The 22,467-nt window shown below is 39.6% G+C and overlaps 1 protein-coding gene and 1 pseudogene across 5 annotated transcripts in view; one reads left to right on the top strand and one right to left on the bottom strand.

Annotated features, from left to right (window-relative positions):
- Grm7 (glutamate metabotropic receptor 7) overlaps positions 1-22,467 on the bottom strand; it is an 882,386-nt gene that overhangs the window by 83,338 nt on the left and 776,581 nt on the right.
- Snu13-ps2 (small nuclear ribonucleoprotein 13, pseudogene 2) lies at positions 18,197-19,256 on the top strand (annotated as a pseudogene).

Below are 22,467 nucleotides of genomic sequence, written 5' to 3'. Positions count from 1 at the left end.
AGGCATTATAAACAATTTTGCAGGACTGAGTCTATAAAATCAGTCTATAGAGACAGTAGTAAAAGCTTTGTATTTGGGACTGGATAACTTCAGGACCGAGAGTCAAGTATTCCTGCATAAGCTTGTAAGGTTGGTATCAAACAACTTTGTGGGAGTTTCTTTCACTGAAGAAATTCCCATCACTGAAGGTCCTCTAGTCTGAGGAAGGGTGCAGGCATTGGAGATGTTAGAGTATACAGTGAGGTCTTCCTCAGCAGAGGATAGCTCTGGAGTGTGACTTCAGATCTCCCTGAGCAGAATGAGCACTTCTGTGCTTGCATCGCTGCCCAACTTCCCCTACCACCCTGCTAACCCTGCTTCTTTCCTTTCTGCCCACTAGGAGGATGCTGGTGTTGCTGCCAATCAAGCTCCATCTTTATGCTCAGATCAAACCCAACATGACTGAGAGTATCACTTAGACTCTGAAGTTTTGGTTAAAATAGAAGCTTTCAATATGTAGTTTATGACTCCCTTTCCAGCACACACCTCTAAGACCAACTGAGCATAAGCAGTGCTGCTTGAGAGGAGGCACTAAGAACAGGAGTCTACCTCAGACGAGGCTCACTCTTCTACAAGAACTTATTTTTCCTCTTCATCAATCTTTGTGGGATCAAACTCCACCGTTCACAACCTTGTACTCCGATGTGGGGTATACATCCCTTTCATCCCTACTACCAGTTGAGATTACCAATGAGACCATACCCTGCCATGATGTCTATTTTTTGATCTTTTTCTGTGCTAAACTATTTGACTGTTGTATATCATGGATATTAAGTTATTTAAGTTCTATAAACTTTACCTAAAGAAATGGATACTGCCATATGTAATGATGATTACCAATAGCACAACTAAGAAATTCCACAGTAATTTCATAATGTCATCTACCACAGGACTTAAAGACAACACCTTTTTCTCTGTTCTAAAAATTTCTCTTAGGATTTTTCCCACACTCACAATTCAATCAAGATTGTATATTATATTTGGCTATATCTCTAGACTCATGATTGAGCACAATTCTCCTGCCATTGGTTTTCAACTGCTTTATTAATGATCAAGAAAAAAATGTTACCGCTGATCACAAATAAAAATTTAAATTATTATTTTATTTGTTTATTTTTTTATGTGTGCATGTATATTGAGATTTTTTATGTTCCTAGAGAGGACAGACTAGTACACGGTGTAACCTGAAATTATATTTTGGGACATTCCTGGATACAGAGAACAAACCCAGGTCAACTAGAAGATTTGCAACTGCTCTAACAGCTTAGCCATCCCTCCAGCCCACTGGGTCTACTTTTTAAGATATAGTTAAAAGCTGGCTCATGGTAATTGCACATGTTTCTGGAATCTTGCTCAGGAATTGAATAGTTGTGTAAAACCTGTAGCCATCCAATCAGGGAATTAATGTTTCATTCTCTATTAACAGTTTTGTTTATTTGTACCGGGGATGTCTATATTCCTTTCTTTTAGGACTTATAAAAATAAAATATATGAAGCATCATGGAATCTAGCTACCCTACTCTGCTGTGGACTCTCAAACCGTATTCTCTCTCTCTCTCTCTGCAGCTGTTAATTTTAGTTTTTTCTCAGTGGTATTTTGTGATTCTTGATGAATATGTCTATAAATTGCTGCTTTTAGTAAGACTGCAGGTCTGTGTTAAGTATATCACCTTCTATATTTCTTTATTGACACGTATTTAAACTCAGGCCATACATATTTGTCAGCAGCATTTTCTGGGTGATACCTGCAGGCGCAAGAGCCTACCAAGTCTGGAGGGACACAATAGGAGGATTGATTCACTGGTTGGTAGTGTCCAGATCAATCATCTGCATAAGAAGTGACCATAAAGTTCTACTTCAGCTTTTACATGGAAATAATCTAGGAATAAAGCACTGAGATTTAATTTTTTAAAGCCCAAGTTTTTAATTAATGTTCTTTAACATTTTTACTTTATTAATATATTGAGTTTTTGCTTTTCCTGTAGTTTAGAAAGGAGATATAATGCCTTACCCCCACTAGAAATTGTGTTACGTAGCCTTGCTACTTAACACAAAAATCACTGTAGAATTAGCAATGTGTGTTCTTCTGAGGACACCTTCATGTGCTCCTAAGAGATTGAGATGGGAAGAGAGAAGTATTTCCTCACTGTTTGTCAGTTCTTCTCATGGCACACTCTGTTCTTGTCTCTGTGGTGTCCAATTACGGTGACACCACTAAACATTAATCCACTTTATTGGCTTATAATCCATGATAAAATGTATTGTTGGGTGGGTCACTTACATAACTTGCACCACTTGGGAGCAGACAGGGCTTCCAATAGGAGATCAATTTCCTTCTGGACAGGCTGTGAGATTCTCTCTCTCTCTCTCTCTCTCTCTCTCTCTCTCTCTCTCTCTCTCTCTCTGTGTGTGTGTGTGTGTGTGTGTGTGTGTGTGTAGTGTGTAGTGTGTGAAGGCCTGCATGATCACTTTAAAATAATTTATTGAGGAAAAAGAATACCCTTGGCAGGGAAGGGAGAGGCAAAGATTAAAACAGAGACTTAAGGAACACCCATTCAGAGCCTGCCCCACATGTGGCCCATACATATACAGCCACCCAATTAGACAAGATGGATGAAGCAAAGAAGTGCAGACCGACAGGAGCCGGATGTAGATCGCTCCTGAGAGACACAGCCAGAATACAGCAAATACAGAGGCGAATGCCAGCAGCAAACCACTGAACTGAGAATAGGTCCTCTATTGAAGGAATCAGAGAAAGAACTAGAAGAGCTTGAAGGGGCTCGAGACCCCAAAAGTACAACAATGCCAAGCAACCAGAGCTTCCAGGGACTAAGCCACTACCTAAAGACTATACATGGACTGACCCTGGACTCTGACCCCATAGGTAGCAATGAATATCCTAGTAAGAGCACCAGTGGAAGGGGAAGCCCTGGGTCCTGCTAAGACTGAACCCCCAGTGAACTAGTCTATGGGGGGAGGGCGGCAATGGGGGGAGGGTTGGGAGGGGAACACCCATAAGGAAGGGGAGGGGGGAGGGGGATGTTTTCCCGGAAACCGGGAAAGGGAATAACACTCGAAATGTATATAAGAAATACTCAAGTTAATAAAAAAAAAACCTTAAAAAAAATAAAATAATTTATTACTATAATTATATATATATTATTAAAATGTATCCTTCAGTGCCCACTGTGCTGCTTCCTTCAACCCAGTGGCCTTCTCTCATCTCTGTGCTTAACCTCTCATTGTAGTAAAGCAAATATTTTAAAAATGATGTCTCTCAGGTAATAAGGAAGCAGAAATATTAATTTTTGACTATGTGGAGCGCTTCCAGAAATCAAAAAATTGCAGCTTAAATGAGAGCAGATAATGAAGACAGGGATGCAAAAATCTGAACAGTCCAGAAATAAGTATTTTCAATTGTTGGGTTAATGAAATCAGAGTTGTTTTTACCATTTAAAGAGTAATCTGAGTGGTAAGTTTTCATAAAACTTCAAATTTATTTTATTCACACATAAAGAGAAGCTGGGTATAGTGAGGCGTATCTGTAAACTAACATGTGAGATATGGGAGCATTTGGAAATTGAGCCCATTCTGGGCTACGTAGCAAGGCCTGATCTGAAAAACAGTGCTAGCAAATGCTTTCACCACTGTGCTGCTGTCCACATTAGTGTTTACCTTGTAAAAGTGCTCATGCCTTTCCTACTGTGTACCATTCCTGTGAAAGCAGAAATTCATGTAAACCCAGAAGGAATAGGGATTGTTGGAAGAGGTCAGACTTAAAATTGAATACAGGTGAAATACAATCTAGGGGCTGCACAATGATTTCATTTGGCATTTTCTATTTTATGGACCACACTACAGACAATACTATGTTGTTTATTGCTATTTATGGATTTCTTGACAGAAAGCCTTCCTGTGGAAGCTGCTGTGTAGCATTCTCTACGGATGGCGTGGCTTATTTGCTGTATCTCCTCTCAGCCTCTCTGAAAATTGACTGTGGGTCACTGTCCCACACCCTGCTGCTAAGAACTCTTGCTGGGGCTAGCTTTCACTAAATGTCACACATTGATCAAGTTGGCAAGATAAACCGAATGGAACAGAAAGTGTTGGGAACTTCTGCATAGGCAAACGGGAATGGTTATGGCATTAATCTTTTTTTCTTTTTCCAAAACACATTGTTTAATTTTCACATAACTGTGCCTTTCCTCGTATCTGTAGAAGATTCTCCACTTGAAAACTAAAATGTGAGAATTACCTGGGAAATTTCGTTCCTTTCCTTTTTGGTTGATAGGGTTTGTTGTTTTCAGTTTTGATTATTCTATTTTATTTTCATGCTAGGGATAAAGCCCAGGCCCTGATAAATGCTAGACAAGTATTATATCTTAGAGGTAGCCTCTTCTAACATGAAGGTTCTTGAATTTTATTAGAAAGGATGAAACTTAGTCCAGGAGATTTCTGCAGGCATCCACCAAAGCTTAGTACTTCACATACCCACTGAACACCTCAGTACTATTTATTCTTTATGTGTATGAGTCTTTGCCTCCATGTACGATATCATGTGAGGGGCTGGAACCCAGAAAGGTACGAAAGTGTGCCAAATGCCCTGAAAGTGGAGCTACAGGGAATTGTTGGCTGCAATATGGATGCTAGGAACCAAACCTGAATCTCCTACAAAAGCAGTGAGTGGTCTCAACTCCTGGTTCATCTCCCTAGCCCTCACCTAGATTTTACAATGTGTTTATATAGTGATATATTCAGGTAAACCACTTATCTTTTAACTGGGAGAAATGCCTCGAGATGCAGATGAAGTTGGGAATTATACAGAAACATCATAGATTGTGTTCATCCTCCCAGTTTACACAGGCAAGGTCACTGTTCTATGGGTTGTGGACCAGTATGCACATAGGAATAACCTAGAACTTGTACTCTGAGCTTCACTTAGTTGAAGAGTTGATCCATAAGAGAGTTCCCTCCATCTGCCAGCCTGGTCCTTGTCCTGAGACCAGGCTCTTACTCTGTCATATCTGGACTATCCCACAGACACTAAGTGCCAATGTCATTCACTTAACTTTATGGACAGAAAAGTTATTCCCTCTGCTATCATTGTTATATTTGACTAGCTTATGACTGATCTTCCTTCCCAGCCTCAATTACTCTGCAAGGGGAGCTTCTTCAAAGGGGACATAAGCTCCTTACATTTGGGTCAAAAGAAAAGTGGTGAGTATTCACTGTGTTTTTGGTTGACAAAAACAGGAGGGTATCCTTATCTAAAACACAGAGTATTATATTTTCTTTTTGACTTGATATTTTTCTTAAATGAATATTACTTAGTTACAAATTGTAGGTTTCCTTATGACATTTTAATGCATAGTTTGGGTTAATCTTCTCTCCCTATCCTTCCCTCCCTTGTATCTCCTTGCCTCCCCCCCCCAGCTTATTCCTGTCACTTTTATATCACCTGTGTTCTTTTACCCCCTCACTTCTCCCCTTAAAGCCTCTTTAATTAGAGACTATCTCTACCTCAGTGGTAATGAAGATCACACAAAATTCCTTCTCCTCTTCCAAGAGCATGCCCTGACTTCTCTAATTCTTTCATTTTTCTTTGAATTGGTCTGTGTAAGCAGTAACACAAACTCATCACAGGTTAACCTTGTTCATGATTATCATTGGATTTCTATGTGATGATGTTATTTCCTCTGGTTTCACACAAGAGGACCTAGTGTCATGATAAGAGGACCCAGATGATGATCATCTCTTGAATATCTTTTTTTATTTTCTCATAGTTGTAATTGCTCTGTCTCTTCTGTTTTGTTTTCATTTGCATGGTAGGGTATACCATGGTGGGAACTCTAAAATGTCCCTACACTACAGGAGTGTTTTGAACTGTGTACTAGTAGTTGTCAGTCACTTTCCAAAACAAAGCTAGCCATTTCTCTGGCATTCCTAAACTCATTAATATTCATTTATGTAACAAAATACAGTAGATTTTCAAGTGTCTTTGCATTTTATTTGAAGTAAATATTATTTTTGAATACCCAAGTGGCAAGAGTCAATGGAAGCCCACATAATAGCTCAGTATCTACGAAATTAGGGACATTTTTGGCAATGGCATTTTTTGATGAGTAGAGATATTGTATATATTTTAAATGCACCATCAAAAGGCTCAAATTATCTCTTTTGTTTTTCTAGAACCACTCTACACACACACACACTCTTACCACTTCATGTTTCAAGTGACACTCCTGAAGTAGGCAGTAATTTATACTTTTAGATTGAGCCATTAAATACTTTGACTCAGACATAAATGAATGTCAGTGTTCACAGAGCTGGTGTTTAACCTCCCTGCCAACAGGTTCATAAAACATAGCTTGCTTTTCTCTGTCACCATACTTTTCTACAAAATGTTCTAGAAAATATATCCTTAATTGCATGTACCTATAAACTCAGAATATATTCTAAAACAATGTTCCTAATTCTGGACAAGATCAAAGCAGTATTTAAAGTAAAGATACGTATCCATGTACTGAGGTCTCATTAAAAAGCCTCTCTTTTGCTATTACATCATAGCATAGCATATCAATCTCAAGGTGAGATTTGTTAAATATATTATATCTCTTATTTTATTATTATATTTATTTTATTATAAATCTTATTTTATTACATTAAAATAAGATTGTCATTATCCTACTGATGTATGGCAAGTCCTGGTTTGTTATATAATATAAACATTATTACATAATCATATAGTACTTTAATGGTAGGGCCCGGACCTTCTCATGCACAATTTATTAATAAATAAATCATGTAAATGAGGCTGAACTGAGAGTTAATAAGACAAAGTATTTGTTGTGCAATCATGAGATCCTGACTATAATCCCTAGTACCCATGTGTGAGCACAGATATGATGGCACACGCTTACAATCTTATCATTAATGAGACAGAGACAGAGGAATCCCTGGTGCTTGCTGGTCAACCAGTTCAGCTGACTCTAAGAGTTCCAATGTCATTGAGACACTTTGATTCGAGCAAAAGGAAAAGGTGGAGGCAAAGGAACCACCTGGTGACGACCTTTGGCCTCTGACCTCTGGCTTCACATACATTTAAGTACACACACAAAATAAGAAATTATAAAAGTAAACACTTTTAGTTTTGAATGTTTCTGCATATTCAGAATAGCCAGGGAGAAGCTTTTTATTCAGAGTGACAAGTTGGTTCTATTGTTAGAAGCCGGAAGTTTATGATGACATTCTTGCTACAAAGTCCTTGGTATGTAACAAACCTGGTCATTAACAAAACTATCCTGAATTGATAATAGGAGAGAGTCTTACTCCTAGGTTCCACCTACTGAGTAACTGCCTTTCCCAGTGCTGTCCCTAAAATTTAAGTGTTTTCTTAAACCAAAAAGCCAGTCAGTACAAGGAATCAAATAGTGCCCACATCAAAAGGTAGATATCTTGAATATTTGAATATTAGAATAAAGATATTCCCAGTACAATCAAACTTTCTTTTTAATTGGCATTTTTGGACGTTATCTCAGAACTGTAATTATGCATAAACTCTCTGTTCATTCATCTGAAAGAGAAGGGAGTTATAATTCTTAACTTGGGTTCAGAGTTGAATCTCAAGCTGAATGTGGCTACCTAGAGATGACTATTGTCAATGGAAGCTTCACCATTACACAAATTGTCATTGTGTTGTGCAATTGGTATTTGCACTGCATAGTGAGCCCAAGAGCAGTTTAATCACACTTGAGTTTAGTCTGGAACAGAGCTTCTGTCAGGAATATAGGATGTTTGGTGATGGGTGTCTTTCCCAATTAATAACACAAAACACTTGGTTCACCAGTACATGTATGCCTGACACGTATAAAAGTTAATCGAGTCTCATAAAAAACGGAAATTCATACCTATCCTCATTTTTATTTGGATGCTCTGAAGTGAGACTAGAACGTTGTATTTTTAGTAATCTTCACAATTTCATTTTAAAAATTTCAATTTTGTGGGGAAGGTAGAGGGGAATCGGCTAAGGAAGGGGAAATAGAGTGTATTGTTGTAAAAGGATCAAGGGAACATCAGAAGAAGAGGATTAGGTGGTGAGAGCAGAGTAGAAGAGGGAATATGGAGAGGCATACCTAATACCAAAGTCTTTTGAAAAGTCTCATGGAATCCTAATACTATTGAAGCTTCCTAAAGCATATATGAGTTTAAGTGGAATTACTGCAGTAATGCAGGAGAGAGACAATAGCCCTCCTAGGCACCATGTGCTATATGTTACTAAATAAAAGCTCCAGTACCAGGACTGAGTTCAATAGACACTTTCCTCCATCCCTAAAGTACATTATAGGCCATTTCCAGTGCTGCTTGTTATTCTTCACAACCTGAAGGTAAGACCGGATTGCTGAAGACATCACACACTTAAGTCATTATTAGCAGGATAACATTAACATTTCTTTTCTTTCTTTTCTTTTCTTGTGTGTGTGTGTGTGTGTGTGTGTGTGTGTGTGTGTGTGTGTATGAAATTTTAACACTAGTGTATCACTTTTGTAGATGTTTTTGTTTTTGTTGTTGTTTTGTTGTTTGGTAGATTTTTCCTTGATTATTATTAAGTCATTGAGCTGGCACTGAGCTAGAAGTATCACTTCTACTGATTTACATCCATAGTGTTGGAAGGCATTATACATACTACTTAAGGAGAAAGGTGATCACCCATCTCATTAAGCTACGAACCCTGCAAGGAACAATAAAATCCTGCCTACAAGGTAGGTATACTGGAGCAATCATGGTGCAAATTTGGTTGGAGTAATCAATCACATTTTGTTCGGGTTTAAAGACCACTCCATGAGATAGAACCTATACCTAATACTGCTCAAGTGACCAAGAACTTAAAACTAGTAGGGTCATGGGCCTAGGGGAAGGCCTATACTGTCATTCTGCTGAAGGAACAGAGCAGTATAATGACTCCTAATAAAATATATGGCTAGACCCACAGATCAGTGCATCAGTCAACTCTCATCAGAGAAGCTTCTTACAATAGATGGAAGTTAAAACAGAGACACACAACTAAACAATGTGCAGAGAGTGAGAGCTTGACTTTGCAGTACTCAGTTGCCAATAAAAATTCCTCTGACCCCTCCCGGAAAGGCTCAGGAATATGAGGAAGAAGAGGTAGAGAGACTTTAAGAACAAAAGGTGGTGGATGACTCCAAGTTGTGCTTTTCTAGGTGTATCCTTGTCTTTCAGTCAGCTGTCCCAGCCTGCTCCTATGCTCTCATTCCTGCTGCTCTCAACAGATTAGAATCACAAAAGAGAACAACCAATTCAGTCTGTTGGGGTCCAGGCCCTCAGTTATTACAGAATCATGCTTTAACAAGGCCTAGGTTTCAATAAGACTATGCAGACCTGGGTCTGAGAAATTCATTTGTATGAATTGGAAAGCAAAATGTAACAAAGAACAGGAGTGACTCATTAGAGAAATTGGAGAGATAGGTGGGATTGTCTTTCAAAAGTCCCAACTCTGTCTCACATTTAATAAAAAATCTCATTTAGGCCTCTGCCAAGAAAGTGACAGAAACTTTTTCTTTCTTTCTCTTTCTCTCTTTCTCTTTCTCTTTCTCTTTCTCTTTCTCTTTCTCTTTCTCTTTCTCTTTCTCTTTCTCTTTCTCTCTCTTTTCTTTCTTTCCTTCTTTCTTTTCTTTCTTTTCTTTGTGTGTGTGTGTGTATGTGTGTGTGTGAAATTTTAACACTAGTGCATCACTTTGGTAAATGTTTATGTTTTTGTTGTTGTTGTTGTTGTTTTGTTCTTTGGTAGATTTTTGCTTGATTTTTGTTTGGTTTTCAAATATCTTGCCTGATTGTCTGTGTGGTTAGAGGGTTACAATCAGGCTTAACCTGGACTCATGCTATAAATCTAGCCATTTTGCTTTGTTCAAATGGATCAATTCACAGAGCTGTAGGGAAAAATAGGACAGAAGTGAGGTTAGGAGTGATGTTAGGTACCTTTGCCGATTTCCAGTTGCTTGGTACTAAAAGGAAATGCAAGAGAAAGGCCAGATGAGCAGCTAAGTTTCCATTAGTATGTTGCAGTCTCATGGTGAGCCAAATGGCAAAACACGTGTAGGATATGGTATGGGGTTATTTTTCTGTTAGGGACAGTACTTTATGAAAGTACAAAGTGATTGTGTATTATCATTTACATTAGGAACCAGTATTTTGCTTGGCAAATTAATTCTACCCTAATGTAAGACATCCCCTTGTACCTTCATCCTCGCACATGCTTCAAAACAGAACCAAACTATCTGCATAAGCATTATTCTTTTTCACAATATTTATATATCCATATTCACATTCAATTTATAACAAAGGTATAATAAGAGACAAATGATGGCAGTAACCAGTAATAAAGCACAATGGCCCCATCTATGCATTGTAATAAAACTCCCAACATCCTTCCCTTGTGCTTTGGAGCTCTTACTGAGTACCATAAAGGTTACTGTGAGAATATAGCTCGTCTGATCCATGAGACACCTGTGAGTTGATTGATATACGGTTAGCATGTGAATGAGAAAACTAGTCAAAGGAATAATACATGTCTCAGGAAGACTAAGTGGGATATGACAAAAGTTCATCATATTGACCAGAATACAGGCAATTTGAAACCTATGTAACATTTCTGGAATTTTCCATTTAATATTTTTGGATATTGCTCTGGAGAGAAACTATATTTTTGTTTGTTTGTTTGGTTTGGTTTAGTTTGGTTTGGTTTTTGTTCCATATCAAGGGGAATGGGGGGTCACCAAGGCCTGACACTATTACTGATGCTATGATGTGCTTACAGACAGGTGCCTAGCATGGCTGTCTTCTGAGAGGCCCTACCAGCAGCTAACTTAAAGAAACTATTGTTAAGGGCACCAGTCTTACTTTTCCTTTCATTGACAAGATATTTATCTACCATTTAAAGAGATAAAACCCACTGATTAGAGCTAGGGAGCCCATTCTGTTGGGACAGTGACTGTTGAGAAAGGATGAGTACCACAATCCACATGACAGAAGCTGGGTTTGCAGTAAGCTCTAGAGCTTGGTCTAATTTAATCACCAAGCTCTAGACCCCAGTGGGAGATTCTGTCCCTGTTTAAAAACTGAACAAATGGCTTCTGAGACATGATAGCCTCTGCACAAATTGTACACACATACATGTGTACCTACATATAAGTGTACTCTTCTTGCTTTTGTCTCTGGGTCTCCACGAGCATCGCTTTACCTTCAAAAGAGAAACAAAGCCAGAATGGCAGTGTGGACATGTAATCTCAGCAACAGGAGATCCAGCCAGGAGCATCCCTGCTGGTCAGGCAGCCTAGGAGAATCACTGAACACTAGGTAGGAGCTGCCACAAAAAGCAAGATAGATAACTGAGGAAGATATCTAAGGTTCTCCTCTGATTTCCACACATGTATACATATATGTACCCTTCAACAAGGAACACACACAGACACACACAAAGAGAAAGAGACAGAGAGAGAGAGAGAGAGAGAGAGAGAGAGAGAGAGAGAAGCTTAGAAGGCAAACAAAATTCCTGTGCTTAGTAGAGGAGCTGAGAATGAAGCCCAGGGCTGCTCTGTTCTAATCTCACCTCTCAGCCTCTTTTGTTTGAACTGGAAACAAAGCCAGACAAGAAAATAGAAGCATTCTTTAGGAAACAGCACAGCATTAGTTACTCATTGAGAAGAGACAGCTTCTGCTTTCTTCCTTTGGATGCTTTATTAATTTTAAAGAAGTTCCTGGGGCCATTCATTCATACAGAAAAGACAGAGTAAGTGAGAAACAGAGACTGGAGTCCCTGATGCCTTAATTACATGGGTAGCAGAGGGCGAACGGTGTCACCTAACAGATGTGGGAGTGATAGATGAGGCTGTGTACACTGTCCCTGTTGTCACTATGTCGAGTCGGCAAGTTGTGCGAAGGGACATGGGGAAGGTCAAGTTCCATGACACTTTCACAGTCTCCATTATCTTTAGCTTAATTATGTATCTCCCTACTTACACAAAGGTCTTTTTTGAAGATCCTTTAAGAAATTTATCACTAAACTCTATGAACTGAGAGAAAAAGGACAGAAGAAAGGAATCTGGTAGAAGCTGGACATGCTTTGATGAGGAAGCTAAGGGATGGTGACTATAAGCTGAGCCTTGGGAGGGATAGGATTCTGGGTTTCCTGGAAACTAATGAAAGAAGGCAGAAGACAACTATGTCACATAGTTTAATGGTGGAGACAAGGCAACAGAGCCCTGATCATAGGGCCTTAACCTCATTTTCTTTTTCTTTGTCTGGAGGAATGGATATTCATATATGCTTGCCTAGGTATGTGGTCATATATGCAGATGCCAAAGGTCAACACAGGGTGTTTTCCAACATTACGTTTCCACTTTAGTTTTTGAGACAGAATCTCTTTATTTAATTCCTTGCTCACTGATAAGATCAGACTGTCTGATAGGCATGTCTGAGGTAATTTTTTGTCTGTTCCTTTCTAGTGCTGGGGAAACTATGTACACACCATTCTGTTTGTCTGTCTTTACACATAGGTACTTATTGGCTGAATTCTGGCCCACTTTTCATGACAAGCACTTTAGCAACTGATCCATCTCCCCAGGCCTGATAGCTTAATCTTTTAGGGGGAGTCAGGTATCCTGTTTTGTAGAGTGAGTTCTATAACCACCTGTCAACACAGCATTACAGGGACCACAGGGTCTGTGAAAGGCCTGGTCTCCTGGATGCTTCATTTAGTTCCGTCATCCTTTCTATCTAATTGTGAATTTATGCCATGCACTTACCATTCTGCACCGATCATACTGGGCATCCTGCTGCCTCAGGAGTTTGAGCTCCTGGAGTTAAAAACTTCAGTTTGACGAGATTAGCCAGCCATGTAAAACGAGTATGTTAAAGTGTTTCCATCTTTTGATCATGGGGCAACTTGACTGCACTAGCTCTGGGAACAGGACTTTGCATCTGTGCCTACTTAATATTAACGTGACCATATAATACACACACACACACACACACACACACACACACACACACACACACACACACACATATACAAACACAGTTTAAGGTATGTATATTGTAAATATATAATGTGATATAGTATCAAATGCTATGGAATTCAAAAAGGGATAAGGAATCTCTGGAAAAAGTAGGAATGTTTTGGACTGTTTAGTAGAGGTCAGTCCCTTATTGAAGAGGAGAATCTTGGCAGTGGTGTAGATATGGCATGTTATCCAAGTAGGTAACAAGATAGTGTGCCAAAAGCCTTAAATCAAAAGCATGTCTAATATGTGAAGAGCTCCATGTCCTGTTGTAGGGATAGAATGGGACCATGCATGACGTTATATACTTTTCCCAGGCTGTTTAATGGAAAGGGCTCACTGAGAATAAATGTCAATGTAGTACAGCTGGTTTTAAAGGACACTCTAATTTCTGGTTATATGGGACTTGTTTTTTTTCCCCATAATCTTATAGTTAACTATTAAGTTGCATGGACTTGAGTCTTTTCATTAATATGACCTATAGTACCCAGAAGTCTCCCATCAGCTTCATTCATCACAAAATCATTTCCCTGCCAGTGAGCCTTAAAAGGCAAACTGTAATTTTGGACAAGTATTACTACTTGAAAATGAGATGCCCCTCCCTGGGTGACATGTTTGAATATTCGGTAGCCAGATGGAGGAGCTCTTTTGGGAGATTGTGGACCTTTGAAGAACTGGGACGAGCTGGAGGTACTAGGTGTCTGAGAGGTTGGCCTTGAGGCTTACAATCTGACCTCACTATAGGCCTAGTTGCTCCCTCTGCTTCCTGATTGTTGCCATGATTCATTGAGCAGCATGTACTTCGAGCACCACAGAGTTCTCCCTGATATCTTCTCAAACCATCATGCAAGATAATGGCTCTCTTAAGTTTTGTCTTGCCCTGTATTTACTTACTACTATATTCCCTTCACTCTCAAATATGTGTCAGTGTGCTGCGCTGTGCAGTCATTTGAGGTAAAATTGTTCCCGTGATATTCAGAAAAAGTCATTTGCTATCACTGACTGAAGCTCCCGCCCTAGCCCTTCTTTTGATACAGGGCCAATCCTGCAGGGTCTGGGAGGGCGTACACCTGGGAACACTGCAGAAATGCATGTCTGAAGCAAGGGAGGAATTCCACTTTGCCCTCCCTCCAAATTCTTCCTGCTGGAATACTGCTTCTCCTTTCAACTCTGGTGTCACATTCTGTTCATCCTCCTTGCCCTGTGACCACACTCCTGTCTCCGCATTGCTATTTCTTCTGCAGAATGATGGATGAGACTGTATTGTCTTAAACCTCCAAGGTCCCAGGTATTCATTATCTCAGCAGTTTGGAGGTGAGCCTGTCTTTGGCCTCTGTGTTGGGATTGAGTTGAAATGTTCTTCCTGGAAGCAAACAACAGAGCACAGCATTCCTCACAGAGCCAGCTCTGAGGACTCCTTCCTATAGAGCTCTAATGAGATGTAAATCACTCTCAGCCCTTTTCCCTCTGCCACCAGCCTCCTTGTTTACAGATCAGGAGTCTGGCCAGTTTCCCTGAGTTCTAGAAACATACTCCTCAGGCCCTGCCAAATAGGTATTAAGGAGCCTATAAATAACCACCAACCCTCACAACTCTGCAGTAACAGAGGCGGCTGCCTCAGACAAACAATTTGGCAGTTCATAGCCAGCTCAGATGGTTATTGAGGAGTGAAGCCTCCATGATGCACTTGAAAAGGGATGTAGTAATGACTTATTTTATTTAAGAAGGATCCAAAGTTAGCCTACCTTCCCTCCTACTTGTTTTAACCCTAGAATTTATTTTATTTTATTTTATTTTACTTTATTTTTTTTTTATTATTTATTTACTGGGTATAAGGGCATGGTTAGATCTCTGATCTTATGATCTTAAGTGATATTCCAGAAAGGAAGAGGAAATATTTTTGGGACCTGAACTGAGAGGTATGTTGACATTTCTTAGGAGTTTCGTGAAGATGGTGTCCCATTTAAGCTTTGTATGTTGAATGATCCCCAAGCTGACTTTTTCCCCCTTGTACCCTGACTTCTACTTCCCTTTAAAGAAAGGAAATTATAAACTACTAGTGCCAAGGGGTAGGATCAGCGTGGATTTCCATGAATGCCTTTTCCATTATGTTTTAAGAGTCCTCTGACATTGTTTAGTTTCAGATTTTGAGGACATTATTATTAAGGACTTTGAATGCTCTTATTGTGCTCCTAGCAAGCAGTTTCTGCTTACTCATAGAAATGAATGCAAGACTTCATAGATGATGGCTATAATTATTAATTTACATATCAGAAACTGAATTAGGACCATAGCCTCACCAAATAACAGTATGCTTCCTCCTCCCAGGTGAAAAGTCTACCATCAGGAATTCCTCAGAAATTGCCATTTGACCTGGGGTAGGATAGATGTGTTCTACACAATATCCTACATGACCCTTTGACAACAGGTCAGATATATACCTGGCACTGTTATCATCACCAACTTAGGAGAAGGTTAAAAACAGGGGTTCAGAAAAGTCACATTTTTATTCTAAACCACAAAGCTGCAGCAGGAATTCGTCCCTGGATTATATCTGCACCAATGCCTTGAGAAAGGCCCATGTCAGTTAATACTGTGGGCCTCCAAATAGCATCAAATCTTTTATTTTCTTTCAAACTTGATATCCAGGCAGGAACCTTCAACACCAAATAATGTAGGGAAGGATATAAAAACAAACAACCCACCCTATAATTAAGTCCTCAAATTTTCCATTTGAAGACTCAATAATGGTATGCTGTAATTATAAAAATATCAATCTATGATCACAACTATGAAATTAGCAGTTATTAAAGAATTCACGCTAGCTGCAAACATCTCTCCTGGTTACAGGAGCGTCCCCACCACACATACACACACACTTTACGCTCCCCCTGTTTTTCCAAGCCTGTATAAAAAGAGATTTGCATGGGAAATGATGTATCCTATTACGTTGTGATCATTACAGAGCCAGATGACAAGTGGTCTGTTTTTGTCAACGCACTTTCCCACCTAAATGTCAATCTCCAAAGACAAACTGGGTCTAAACACATGTACTGGTACAAAACACAGGCCTTCGTTCATGAAAACAAGGACTAGTTTATGATAAGCAAGTGTACATGCATATTTGATTCTTGTATGCACAACCAACAAGAAGGCTGGAGACATACATTTAAATACTTGAGCAAGTAAGACTGAACCCCCAGTGAACTAGACTGTGGGGGGGAGGGCGGCAATGGGGGGAGGGTTGGGAGGGGAACACCCATAAGGAAGGGGAGGGGGCAGGGGGATGTTTGCCCGGAAACCGGGAAAGGGAATAACACTCGAAATGTATATAAGAAATACTCAAGTTAATAATAATAAAAAAAACTTGAGCAAGGTGGTTTATATGTGCTGTCTTGGCCTAATGTATCACAGAGTTAATTGTAAGAACTCTTAATATCATCCCAGGCAGACATTTTCCTTATGAGTGAGCTTGCAGGTGTTGAGTCAAATGGAATGGCCTAGGGATTAAGAACATTGATTCTTACTTTGGTTTGATGTGTTAGCAGAAATCCTTGTTCCCACTGACTGAATTATAGTCACACTGGCCTGAAGAAAAAGAGATATTCCCTGACTGAATCCATTTGTCCAAGGGAACAATGCAAACTCTATCCCAAATTCTGAGTTTTGTCAAATCCTAACACATTGATTTTTTTTTCTTGCACCTTGAAAGACAGCATGCCTTCTGAAAGGCTTGGTTTATATACAGTTCACTCTCTGACAAACAGCTTGGTCTGGCTGAATCTAAAGATCCTTTGATATCTGCACAAAAGTAGGCCCTGAGGGATCTGACCTCTTCTTACAATCTAGTGCCTCCCTCCATCTAGCTTTGTCTTGACTATTGAGGAACTTTCTTCTATTTCTCACTTAAATATTTCTATGCTTTCTGTCTAAATGTTGCTAATGACGTAAAGACAGAGCTACAAAAGAGAAGTAAGTGCAGGCCTTCTTTTCTTCTATCCTTTGTTAGTATCTGAAACATCCTCAGTGGAGAGAAAGACAACACATGACTCTAAAGTTTCCGGGAATATGTAATGCTCCAGTTTATTTCTAGCTTGGTTATGAAGCCATTACTATGAACTGACTGGGAGGACTAGGAGGCTAATAATTCTGCTCTTGTTGAAATTAAGCCCTTTCATAGGGCTTAATAAACCAGTAATATATGTAATACTAGTTTTGGAAGTAGGTGAGATTTCAAGTGGTTTTGGACATGTTTACCCTGTCTGCTTCCTACTATCCTCAAGTCCAATCTTGTTAAAAAGCAAAAGCAGATGCCATTGTGGGGTAGGATTGGGGGAGGGGTTGCCATTCAGTTGGTGTAGTACTGTCTGACCATGCACAAAGCCCTAGGTTCAATCCCCAGAGCTACATAAACCACGCATTGCTACGCATATCTGTAATCCCAGCACTCTGGAGATAGAGGCTACCTTGTTACATACTAATCTTCAATCCACCCTGAGTTGCATGAGACACTGAAAAAATATAAAATAAAAAGGTAAGAAAACATTTATTTACTCAAGCCTCTGACTTTTTTCTTTCTCCAACACTACTCCATAGCAAATTTGTTAATTCTATTTCCCATCTCTCAGATCTATCTCCTTATTCTATCTTCAATCAACTGCTATCATTGCTATGTGAATTTTAGCAGATATTCACTTTCCTTATTGTTTCCCTCTACAATCCGGGGAGAGGGTGCCGATTAATTGTTTTTGTTTTAAATGAAATGGTGGACCCCACTCTGAAAAGCTTAGACCTTATTTCTAATACTTTTGTACTGAATTCCAGATACCCTTCCTCTGGTGACACTGCTTCTGCACAGGGGATCCCTGAAATCCTTACATTCTCTGTTGTGATACGCCATCTATCTCAGTGTTTCTCCAGTAATCCATTCTCTGTCAGTTGAGTTAATATGGAGAGGAAGCTCTGTTGGCTACACTGTGTCAATGGACAAGATTAGTGACTATGAAGACAAAAGCTGGCTGCTTTTTCTGCGCGAAGTTTCTGTCTGTCTGAGGTGGGCTGCTGTGAAGTCTCGGTGAGGCCTGCGCACCGCAGCCATGACGGAGGCTGATGTGAACCCAAAGGCCTATCCCCTCGCAGATGCCCACCTCACCAAGAAGCTGCTGGACCTTGTTCAGTAGTTGTGTAGCAGCAGACGCTGAGCCCTTGGAGATCATCCTGCACCTCCCTCTGCTGTGTGAAGACAAGAATGTCCCCTATGTATTTGTACGCTCCAAGCAGGCTTTAGGACGGGCCTGTGGAGTCTCCAGGCCGGTCATCGCCTGTTCTGTAACCATCAAAGAAGGCTCTCAACTAAAGCAGCAGATCCAATCCATTCAGCAGTCTATTGAGCGGCTCCTGGTGTAGGCCGTGGCCTCTGCCCTCTCCTGTCTCCTCACACCCTGAGTTTGTGTATCATGTCTGTTAGCGTGTACTGTTTTCAGCCAGTTTCTATTATATTGTGCTACATCTGATTTTGTATTTTTATCTTTGTCTGAACAGGGTTGTTTTTCACCATCTCCTTGTCCTGTTCTACTATTTTTTAGTTTCCCTTTTTAATTGAAATGATAGCTAAGACAGGTGAAAGGCAGAATGTCACCATTTAGCAATAAGAAGAACCAGGAGAAACTTACGCCAGGGATAGTAGATATTTACTGGTCCCTTGTGCTTTTGATGTAAGATCTCTCTTAAATGCTACTGTGACTGAGGAACTTTCTTTGGGTAGCAGTCCCTCCCACCCCTTATCATTTGAAAAAAATTGATAATGTTAGGCCTACTGTCCAGGTGCCATTTATTAATGTCCTATGTGTTTTTGACGTGTGTAACCTTATATTCTCCCATATCTGAGGCAATAACAGCTCAAAGGGATTCTGGGGAAATCATGGCTGTTTGGCTGGAGCGTACAGCAGAGACAGTGCTAGCAGGAAACATCCTCTCCTTGGTACAGGGGGATTTCTTGTGGAGCCCTCATCCTCCTCCTCCCGCAACATGGTCAGGTGTATTCTCCCTCCATGAAGAAAGTGATTACATGTTCACTGTCGAGCAGCCTAATAAATATGTTGATATTTCGTTTTAAAAAAAAAAAGAAAAAAAAAGACAAAAGCTGCTTTCTGAGAAACAGAAAAATAATTACAGCCATTCAAAGACCAGGGATAGATCAGGGTAAAGCTCATGAAGAACAAAGCCATCATGAAGCTGTGAACCTTGACATGGTCACCAGAGGAAAAAGATGAAGCTCCAAGCTAATTTTAAGAGATATGTGTGCATACTTGTTTCTTCATGCCCATTTACTGTCTTTTGTCAAGAATGTCACCAAATATCTGTGTAGCAAATTTCCATCACATATTAACTGTAAGTCTGCAGGACCAAATGCTAAAGAAATAGTAGCATACATGAAGAATACAAACAACATTTTTAGTCTGTGACTGAGGTCACCTCCAGAGCACACACCTGGAATCCAGAACCTTTTCTTGCCTCAGACTTTTAAAATTACTTTCAGAGTTTAATACTTCAAATGTCTTCCAATTTGATTTAGTCAGTAGCGCAGCTGAGAATTACTTCTTTAGATGAAAAGAGGTCCTTTTATGATAAGAACAGAGTTGCAGCCCCGTATCTGTCATTATGAGCAAAGATTCTAAGTTTTTTTTCCTGCCACTTCTGTTAGATGCTCACATTTATACATGTCTTTCCTCATTCTGAAAATCTCATGAATTACATGGATACATACCGAGGGCTTTATTGAGGACGAACAATTTGGCAAAGGCTGTAACAAGACATTAGAAGCTTGTCTCCAGAGTCATGCATACTGTATGGCATTAATGAAGTCCATCAAGAGTTTAGATATTGGATCTGACAGGCCTAACTGCATTGTGATGACTTAAAACTCAACTGTGGTTCACTCAGGCAAGGGCAACTGAAAAAGGAAGAAAGGAGCCAATGATGGCTGTTGTATGGACCAAGTATTTTTGCAGTAAGGTTAAATTAAGGGAAGAGGATCACAGAGCTGGAATATTCCAATAGGTCCTTAAACATGTTTATGAGGGCTTGGAATAAAGAACTGATATTTAAACAACCTACACATCGTTCCTGAGGCTATGCCATAAGAAAATAACTTACAGATGCAAGCACTAGGTGTGATAAATTCTGTTTTCCATGTATTCCTAAACAGCAGGAGGCTTTGGACACAGAAAGGAAAATTGGGGTCAGACTGAGGAAGATTACCACCTGCAGAGGCTAAATGCAGAGGCTGATCACTCAGTCATAAACAGGTCCGTAAGGGCTCATTTCCACGTTTCTCTCCCAGCAGATCACAGCACCATGCTGCCTCCTTCCCTTACCACTATCCTCTGGGAGCCAAGTTATGATGTCATGTCTTATGACCTTCTTTATTGTGGGGATAGTTGGGTTTCGTGGATCTAGGATGATAGAGGACACGGGTTTGGGAATTTATTTTTCTTTCTCCAGGGATTAGCAGTGATAATTTATTTCTCTTAGAGTGCATTCTGTGATCTCTGGTTGGTTTTTCTTGGTTTTGGAAGGCATGGGATATCATGATGACATTAATGTATTTTGAGGCAGGGTCTGTGTATAATATGTGTGTATATGTGTGTGTGTATAACACACACATATGACTATATATATAAAATACCATAAAATATATGACTATATATTATCTCTCCTTCATATATATATATATATATATTACCTTCTTGTTGAATAATATATATGTCAAACTTCAAAGGAAATTGTTGGAGAGAGGCATGGATGCATTTAGAATTAAGGTATTAATTCTGTCTTAAACTAGCAGTTCCAGGTTGATTCTGGAATCAAAACAGAAAGTCTACATAAGGGCTTTCCTAAAGGAACTTATATGTTGCTTCCTGTATCTAAGTGGGGAAACAGACCAACAGTTAACTGGTTCACGGTTCAGCAACAAATAAATAGGACGCCAACATCTAGATCTTAGAAGAGAGGGATCCAGAAGTTAATTTAAGTTCCTTTTAAAAAGGAAAATAAAAGAAAGGAATGTAGACTATTGAGCACAAAGTCTTTGAGACAGTTTTCCAGGGTATTGGTTCTAACGAGAATGTCCACAATAGTTTTAGATGTGTAAATTCTTGGTTCCTATTGGGTCCAAAGGGAACACCAATTTTCCAAACTCGAAAAGGCAGTTCATATATCTGAAAAGGTGCTCACTGTGTACTATAGGAAGCCAGAATTTTTCAGGAACTTGTGAGACTATCACCTGTCAAAGAGAGACATTTCCCTTACCTCAAGCAGAAGGGACATAAGCTACCTTTGGAGTCTATTACTATATCAAAGAAAATGCTGGCCTCCAGGTTCCCTCAGTCTTACAAGTATCTGTTTATACATTTCAAAGTCTATAAATCTTAGCCCTTGTCACCTCCTCCTCTATCCCAACCCCCCTACAACTCATGATTGCTCCAGTTATTTACCCTTCTTATACATCTATCTATCTACCTATCTACCTATGTATGTATGTATGTATGTATGTATGTATGTATGTATGTATGTATCTATCTATCTATCTATCTATCTATCTTCTATCTGAAAGGGAAAGGAGAGAGAGATAGACATAGAGATAGAGATAAAGAGGAGAGAGAGAGAGAGAGAGAGAGAGAGAGAGAGAGAGAGAGAAGAGAGAAGAGCCAATACTCCTCAGGCACTTATGAAATCAGCTCCCATCTGAAAAAATGGGCCATCATCTTTGCCTTACCATTAGGAGATGGGATATATGGTCAGCTATGGAGCCTATTAGCAAATCAAAGATCATATGGTTTACTTCTAAATCTCTATCTCTATCTCTATATTAGAAAGATGTTACTCCCATTTACTCTCTCTTATTCCTTTAAACTCCCTTCCTATACTCTATTGTCTTGCAATCTCTGCTATTCTCTCCTAGTACAGGCCATTTCCAATCTGCTGGCCATGTTTGGTCTGCTTCTTTTTCTCTATACTTTGCCTCATATCTATAGTAAATACATTATCTATATCATGAAGTAGCCATGTTGGGAGTTTCACATACGGTACCTACTTAGTATTGATGCTTGGGGAGATTTAGAAGGTATGGTCTGGCAGGGAGCAGCATGTGTCACTGGGGTGAGCTTTAACAGTTCAAAAGCAATACCCCATTCTTACTTTATTCCCCACTTATTGCTTGTGGTTTGTGGTGTGATCTTGTGCTCTTCCAGCTGCCATGCCTTCCTGCTGTCATTCAGCATAGTGTCCAGGTGTTTGATTATACCCACAAAAGAGTAACTAATAGCCATAGCCTAAAGAAACTAGTTTTAAC

The sequence above is a fragment of the Rattus norvegicus genome, chromosome 4, assembly GCF_036323735.1.
Source record: "Rattus norvegicus strain BN/NHsdMcwi chromosome 4, GRCr8, whole genome shotgun sequence".
Lineage (NCBI taxonomy): Eukaryota > Metazoa > Chordata > Mammalia > Rodentia > Muridae > Rattus > Rattus norvegicus.
This window is presented reverse-complemented; position numbering and strand designations above follow the sequence as displayed.